General features: G+C 33.7%; 1 long non-coding RNA gene across 1 annotated transcript in view; it reads left to right on the top strand.

The window, feature by feature from the left end:
- The first annotated feature begins 3,859 nt into the window (after positions 1-3,859).
- The window catches only part of LOC133821524 (uncharacterized), a 6,242-nt gene continuing 1,152 nt past the window's right edge, over positions 3,860-8,949 (top strand). The window contains exon 1 of the long non-coding RNA XR_009887646.1: positions 3,860-4,220. This is a non-coding gene — a long non-coding RNA (uncharacterized LOC133821524). The remainder of the gene's footprint in view (positions 4,221-8,949) is intronic.

The following is an 8,949-nucleotide window of genomic DNA, read 5'->3' as shown; positions in this document are numbered from 1 at the left end:
TCAACGATTTTCCTATCCAGTGTTTTGAGATCTCACACCCTGATCTTCCAGACCAATCCTCAAACACACAAGGACGTGTGTAGGCACGTATGATTCAAAATGTTGATTTATGTGACTCCCTAGATGTACTCAACACATGAGATCTAGAGAGTTTTGACAGAGAGAAGGTATAGAATAGTTTTTCAGGTTTAGAGAAAAACTATCGCTTTAGAGAGAGAGTCTGTATTTTTTATTATTCAAAAAATAATAATAAAGCCTAATATTCTGAAAGTCACGTACTATCAGATTTATAAAGATATTTAATCTAATTAAATTATCTTCATTTAATTAAAATATAATTCAATTTAAAACTGATTAGATATTTTCATTTAATTATTTATTTAAATCATATTTAAAAATAATAATTAAATAACTAATTAAACAAACTTATTCGAAATTCAAAATTCAAATGCTAGGGATAAAAATCCTTGATGCTAGGCGCCACACACTGTACTGTACAATGTTTGTCGCCCAGCCCTATTAGGGTTTCCCTAATTTTCTCATTTGTTTATTTAATCAACTTTTAAGACAAGATATTTATCCCAACATAAATATCAGTTAATTCAAAATTAACTTTATCTTAAAATATCAGTTTTAAATTAAATAAATAAATATCATATTATAAATAAGATATTTATTATTGTAACATCCCAAAATTACCTAATAAGGCTTAGGGCCTTGATTAGGGGGTCGGGATGGCAATATGTAAAAATATGTGTTTAATTGCTATATTAATTGTTAATATGTGAATTATGTGATAATATGATTAAATGTGCATATTTAGGGATATTATGCATGAGGGCCCGCTTCTTATTAGAACGGCGATTTGGTAATTTGGCCCGTTGTGGGCATAGATGTGTATTTATGTGCATAGGGAGCACATTATTATGTGGGTTTATTTGAACTTTTTAGCACGAGGCGATCCTAGGGAGCAAGTTAGCGGGAAAGTCACAACGAGACCCGATACCCAACTCAAGGTGAGTCAAGGGGTATTTTGGGTAGTAGATATTTAATTGGGTTATGAAAATAAATAACTGGAGATATATTTGAAGTTAGAGAGTTTAGCAGGGAATATTGGGGAAATTTACCATTTTTCCCTCAGGGACGTTTTTGGAACCCCGAGCCTTGGGATTAACTTAAGTCACTTAAGGGACAAAAGACAAAAGTGAGAAACATGTAGAGCTTCCTAAACCGACTCTCCCTCTCCAAACATTCTCTTCTTTCTCTCAAGGACTTCCAAGCTTTAACCATTGAAACTAAGGGATTTTAAGGCTAGGTTCACAAGAATTGGGGCTCTAATCTTGGGGAATAATTCAGTTGCAGCCTTCGGTTCAAACTGTTGCTGAGGTAAGTTTTAAATTTCAATTTTCTAGCATGTAAATTTTATAGTTCTTGGCTGGGTTTTAGTGTTCTTGAGCCCTTGAAGTTCAAAGATTGAAGGTGTGATTTTGATGAGTTTTTAAGCTAGTTTTCTTATGGGTTTTATTGCTGGGAACATGTTAGAGTGATTGGGATAGTTGAATTATGTTTTGGGATGAAATTTGGTGTGGTTAGGATTGAATTTAGCTGCTGAAATGGAGGTTATTTATGGGTTCAAGGGGCCAAAGTTGTGACCTTGTTCTTTACAAGTCGCAACTTAGCTTGAACCAGGCACCTTGGGAGGTCTCTGCCTGGGGGGCGCGCTGCAACTTTTGAGGCCAAGTCGCAACCCATGCCTCTGGACAGAGAGGGAGAAAGAGCCTAGCCAGGGGGCGCACCGCGACCCACAGGGGGGCAAGTCCTAGGCAGATTTTCCTTGGGGAGTTTGTTTTAGAATGAAACTTTTTCCTCGGGGCTCGGGTTTGTTTCCACTGCCTGGTTTGGAGGAACCCGAAGCCTCGAAGGCTAGGACTTGGTCTGGAAGCCTTTGATCACTCAATATTGATAGACTCCAATTTTATGGTTGTGGCTTAGGGTATCGCTAAGGGCTCAGAACTAGGATCGTGCTCGAGGGTCAATCTCCTTTACGCTTACTTGGACATAAGGTAAGAAAACTGCACCCAGAACGTGTTGTGTGTGATTAGGGCTCGACCCGTTCATTATGTGTTATTATGATTAGGGCTTGGCCTGTCTATTGTATTTGAATATGGTTAGGGCTTAGGCCCCTGGATTGGTTATAATGGGCTATTATTTTAAATGTTTGTTGATGAATGCTTAAGTTCTTATATTCATTGTATGAATTCTATGAGTAGGGCATGTAGCCCCCACTACACCAAATACCCCTTTTCATAACATATGAATATAATACTAATGAAAAAGTATTATATTTGGCAAAATAATAGAAAAAAGGGTGGTAACTTATTTTGGGAGCCTGCCACTTGAAAAAGTAATATTTTTTTCAGACTATACTTCCTTCTTCGTTTTCAGAGGAACTCACCCATTCTTCGGCTACGTACGGTGTCTCCGAAGTCACCCCTACTTCGGTCTCTTCCATCCCTGCTTCAAATCTCCTCCATCCCTTAAATCTCCTTTCTCTCCCTCGTCTTTCTCTAGCTCTCAGTCACTCCGTTTCTACAAGGGCGTAGATTTGGAAGTTTGCAAAGAAGGGTCTTACTCCATCTCATATCAGTGTAATTCTTCGTGACTCTCACGGTATTGCTCAGGTTAAGAGTGTTACTGGAAGAAATATCTTGCGCATTCTTAAGGCCCACAGTAATCATGCTTAGTGTTTTGTTTTATGAGCTCAAGAGTAGAGCCTTATTTTCAGTCAATGTTGAGCCTTATCTTTTGTCATTGTCGACCCATTTCATTGCTTATTTTCAGTCAATGTTGAGCCTTAGCTTTTTTTATATATAAAATTGGTTTTGTTTGTTAAGTCTTGCCCCTAAAATTCCTGAAGATCTGTACCATCTTATTAAGAAGGCAGTCTCTATTAGGAAGCATCTCGAGAGGAAAAGGAAGGACAAGGATTCCAAGTTTCGATTGATTTTGGTTGAGAGTAGGATTCACAGACTTGCACATTACTACAAGAAGAACAAGAAGCTTCCCCCTGGTTGGAAGTAGTAAGTACTTTTGTTTCTCCATGTCTACCAGTCTATAACTTGTTAATAGAAATGATATTCTTTGTATCCATTCGTTTATTAGAGAATTGAACTGTCTTTTATTTATTAGATAAAATAGAAGCCAATAGAAGGTCTGTAAATGCTCGTTCATCCACCATGAGTCTGTCGTGAAGCTCTCTCAGCATGGATTGATCTTTCTTCCATATGGATTTCCAACCTTTGTTTCTACTACTACCTAGATAGTACTCACATTTTCAATACGTGACAGGACCATTTCATGCACTATCATAAAAGTTCAATCATTAGTACCTTTCTTTGATTGTTTATTATGGTGACAGCTTTTCTCAGCTCCTCTATTGCTTAAACAGAGGAGTTAAGCTGGTATCGTTGTCACATTTGATCTCAATCTCCAATTCCTTTGTGTATTTCTAAGTTCAGAAATTCGATCATTGTGATAATTTTGCTGAAAGCTTTTATACAAATAGTATGGATTGTGTATAACTAGATAATAACTAGTCCATTTATACCTGAAGCTCTTCTACATAGGATAGATAATTGAAAGGTAAGACCTCCGTGTCTGCTAGCCAAAGAGCTACCAAACCCCACACACTTGCCACTATTTCTCAGTATCAATTGAACCATTTCAAATGTATTTATATTATTCAAAACTTAATGAAAAAATTGATTACCCAAGAATAAAATGTTATATCTCCGTGCCTGCTCAAGGTTTGCTTTGCTTTTATCTTATCCAGCAATAAAAAGTCTTATTTTTGGCTGCTACTCTGTTTATTTTTTTTTGTTACATATTGTTTTTAAGCTGCTGAAATATTGTTTATTTTAGTATTTTAGTAGCTGAATTTAAGATAGAATGAGCGGAAATGATGATGATTATGAAAATGATGATTTTTTTGGACATTTGAGTTGGAATATGTTTCTTTATGTTAGGTTTGAACCATTAATGAATATAGTTTATGATTTTAAGACTCGTAACAAGTAATTTCATGAATTTTATGGTTTTATTGTATCATTTAATTTTAATTTTGTATTAATATTTTAGGTATTGATTATATTCTTTAGGTTGTGGATCGAATTGGCAAGGAGCATTGCAAAGTTAATTAAGTTGATTATTAATTGCAAGAGGTACGGGAGTATGTTCTCTTAACTCTTTTATTAATATCATACAAATGTTAGAGGAGTTTGAATATCTTAAATATTCATTCATAGAGAAGTAGGTTCTGAGATTAAAATTGTGTGCTGCGGTGATAACGGAAGGTTGAAAACTTGTGTGTCTTAGAGAAGTAGGTTCTGGAAAATTTGTTTGTGTGTTGCGGTGATATAAGGAAGAAAACTTATTCAGTGTTGTTTGAATTTTTTTACTCGGTATTGATAGATGGTTATGTAAGCTTTAATATGGGAAATGATGTCAGATTTATTTACTTGGTATTGATATGATTTGGGCACAGAAAGCAATTATGGTGTGTTTGGCTTGGTTGGCTTGGCACAACAGTACCCAAAAGCTTAGAAGATTTAATGATCATCGAAGAGTTTATGGTATATGCAGATGATAAGACTTAAGAAAATAACCTTGTGTGTCTAGTTATGTATAATTTTAGTTTAGGTACAATACTTTTGGACTTACCGCATCATCATCTGTGTATACTTTTAGTTTAGGTACAATACTCAAAAGCCTACTTATTGAAAGTAGTTTATAGTATATAAACCAAGCACCTTCAATCTCCTTTATATGAAAGAACAGCCAGGGTAGTTAATAATAGTGCTTTAATGGCAAGATATTAAAAAAAAATACGCCTCTAAGGAAACCTCTTTGTATCTAGTGTTTTCTGCATCCTTAACTTGATTTTGTTCCTTCGCTAGTTTCATAATATCATCAAGGAATATCTGTTGAAGACCTTCAAATGTTTGTGACAAAGGAGGGTCTTCATATCCCACATCCATGTCTTTGTTGTGTGGTTGAGATTGCCTTATCTCACTGTTGCTTTTTCTTTTTATAGAGTGGTAATGTTTTTCAAAACACCAAGTGTCTAAAATATTTAAATTCACATAATGAAATGAAAAATGCATCATAATACGTGTCATAATTAGGTGGCACCTAATATAATATGGTATGGCCATGCAAAATGAAGAGAATTTAGAGGTAAACTAGCTGCAAAATGGAAGACAAAGAAAGGAAAACTAAAGAAGGGAATAAACAGTTATACAAAGAGTTCGTATTGCAAAGACTATTTCAAGATAAAATAACTAACAATCTTCTCCCAATGAAACATGTAACCAACACTTAATACACTTCTTCCATTCTCCATACAATGCTTGGAATCTTTTTTCATAAGACGATCAAAACATGCAACTAAGTGAGAATTCTTGCATACTAATACAAATGCTCACTCAGGACAAAGGTTCAACACACATGGCAGTTCTGTTTAAGTACAACTGTACACTTAGCTAAAAATCATTAACAACATTGAAGAGTTAAACTCATTATTTATCTATTTACCTTTATGTGGTCTCTTAAAATTAATTGTTGGTGTTTCTGGTTGAAAAGGGTTATAGAAATGCTTTGTTTCTTGTGAATGCTTCCCTGTGATTTTGTGTTTCTAACCCCTTATACTGACTCTAACTGAGAGGGTCTGTCTTAGATTTTGTATAAATTTAAAACCTAAAGAAAAGAAGATACCTTCTGCTGGTCTGGGTTGGGTTGCACCCTTTCTTAATTTCCATGTTCTACTAAGTACACTTCTAGTATTCTGAATTAATTTGGCTAATAGCTATACAATTTTATGTTAAATAGATTCTTGCATTGGTGGTTATTTTTTGTTGGTAATCCTTGGCATTTTGTTTTTGGATACCACCCATGTACACACACACAAATAAAGGAAAAAGGTATTCAAATTGTGGAAACAAGAGACAAATTTTAAAAAAAAAAACGTTCAGTGACTATCACCTCTGTTACTGTAAAAATGTAAATGCATAATAATGCACATATTTGAATGAATGGATCCAAGGCAAGATAACTTCCTATCGAGACAGTAGATAGGAAGCCTAAAACATATTAAACTCAAGAACTTATGCAACTATCTAATCTCTAATATCCTCCTAATTCCACTGCTACAAAAACAAAATCAGATACATAAAGGGATCATCTGAAAATATTCCAAATTACTTGTGTGAAGTTTGACTACACTTGCTAATTTGGTGTATCCTAAGGAAGACATACCATTACAAATAGGATTCTAGAAACCTCTAGGCATAGAAAAGACTGTAAAAATTTATCAAATCAAATCAGTTTAGAAATTCACAATGGAGCAACATTACAAGATCAAATGCACATAAACCTCTAAGATTTTTCTCTACTCAAAATATATATGGATACAAATCCATTAAATAAAGAAGTTGAACTTTTATAGATGAACTACCAACTTAGTACTCTAACTGAAAGAAAAAAAAAAACATCCCTCCCATGCTTACCTGACGATATCCAGTGAGCATACATCTTTATATAGCTAAAGAGATATGGAAACAACTTATGCCCATTGAAACCATCCCAAAAAAATGTTGTTCCCATCACCTTAAAATATAGAAGCAACCTTGATCGACAAATAGAAAAAAAGAAAAAGAAATAAGTGTTGTGTCCTATTGACTCAAATTAGGGGGCAACAACTCTGCTAGATTTCTTAGTCCTACTAGAGAATTTCTTAAATAGCAAGAGGAATACTTTAAAAATAATAATAATAAAACCCTACTCACCAACTAATACCTAGACAAAAGGCAAACAAAATTTAAAATGAGTCCCAAAAAAATACAATTAATAAATACTAAGTTTAAGAATTTAAAAATGTTTTAGCAATGAACCTTCACATGTTATCAAATATTATTTTTGACCACCAAGGCAAGAGAACAGCAATACAATGAACCAAATACATTTTATTACAACGTAAAAACATAATTTAACTTACAAAAGGCTACTATATATATCGCAAGAGATTCTAAGGGAAGAAGCGTAATGAGACAAAATCAACACCAACTATCAGAGAAAGAATAAGTTTCCAATACACACAACAAATAGTCCTATCCAAAAAAATTTGTCAAAAAAAAAATCCCAAATTAAAATTTAAATTATATAGACAAATTTGTCATGAATAGCAGCAGAGATCCATCTATCAAATCAACCACAATTTTTTGAAATTTTACAGCAATCATATCCTGATCTCTCAAATCCATAATTTTGTAGTTACTGGGAAAAGAAACAATACAAAAGGAAAGGAGTTCAGAATTGATTTCAGAACAACCAAAACCATAGATGAAATAACATTTTAGTACAAAGCTACCCCATTTTTTATACAAAAAACTTCTCCATTCTCTACTAATGTCTAGATAGGATACTCCCTCAAAACCTTGACTTTATATACCCAGGTTGCAACCCAAAGTTTAATCTTCTCCTGTAGCTTTTTTGTTGATTCTCCTCCCTACTTCAAATATTCTGCAATTCCTTTCAAGTTATACAGCCCAAAAGATAGCAAGAATGGATGTTGTCCACAACTTTGATATCCTCTTGCCTCCCTTCAATTTACACACTAACAGCTGATTGCAGGATCGAAATGCCAAACTCTTTGAGCAGCTTAGACCAGTCTTCTGAATTAGTGTGCACTCCATGAGTGATCGTCTTCCCATTCGAGAAATTCACGCTTTTCAACAGCATTAAGGTTGAAAAAAACAGGCATCTCATCCAAAATCTGCATAGACCATTCAATATATTAGATAGTCTACAGATTACATTGTATATAGTATCAAAGATTTTCTGTTTTTATATAGATATGTAATACCACAAAAATTGAACTAGTGGGATTGCTTTTTTATCATTATATATAATTAAGTCAATTAAATTATTTTCGGGCTAGTGCATACTCAAGTAAACAATGCACTTGAAAAAAGTATAAAATAGAAATACACACAATTAGTCAAATTAATGAGTTTTTCTTTCAAAAAGGAAAAAAAATAAAATATAGATATTTTCTTTCAAAAAGAAAAAAAAAATAGCATATACTTTTTCAGAGGAGGAGGGAGAGAAAGAGATTACAGTAAGTACGTAAAATAACCACTCATGCACACATACAAACAAAAGAAGAAGGCATTTAACATTAGAAAAAATGGGAGAGAGACCACCCATGTACACACACACAAACAAAGGAAAAAGGTATTCAAATTGTGAAAACAAGAGACAAATTTCAAAAAACGTTCAGTGACTATCACCTCTGTTACTGTAAAAATGTAAATGCATAATAATGTACTTATTTGAATGAATGGATCCAAGGCAAGATAACTGCCCATCGAGACAATAGATAGGAAGCCTAAAACATATTAAACTCGAGAACTTATGCAACTATCTAATCTCTAATATCCTCCTAATTCCACTGCTACAAAAACCAAATTAGATACAGAAAGGGATCATCTGAAAATATTCCAAATTACTTGTGTGAATTTTCACTGCACTTGCTAATTTGGTGTATCCTAAGGAAGACATACCATTACAAATAGGATTCTAGAAACCTTTAGGCACAGAAAAGACTGTAAAAATTTATCAAATCAAATCAGTTCAGAAATTCACAAAACATAAACCTCTAAGATTTTTATCTACTCAAAATATATATGGATACAAATCCATTAAATAAAGAAGTTGAACTTTTATATATGAACTGCCAACTTAGTACTCTAACTGAAAGAAAAAAACATCCCTCCCATGCTTACTTGACGATATCCAGTGAGCATACGTCTTCATATAGCTAAAGAGATTTGGAAACAACTTATGCCCATTGAAACCATCCCAAGAAAATGTTGTTCCCATCACCATAAAATA

Source organism: Humulus lupulus, chromosome 3 (genome assembly GCF_963169125.1).
Source record: "Humulus lupulus chromosome 3, drHumLupu1.1, whole genome shotgun sequence".
Taxonomy (NCBI): domain Eukaryota; kingdom Viridiplantae; phylum Streptophyta; class Magnoliopsida; order Rosales; family Cannabaceae; genus Humulus; species Humulus lupulus.
This window is presented reverse-complemented; position numbering and strand designations above follow the sequence as displayed.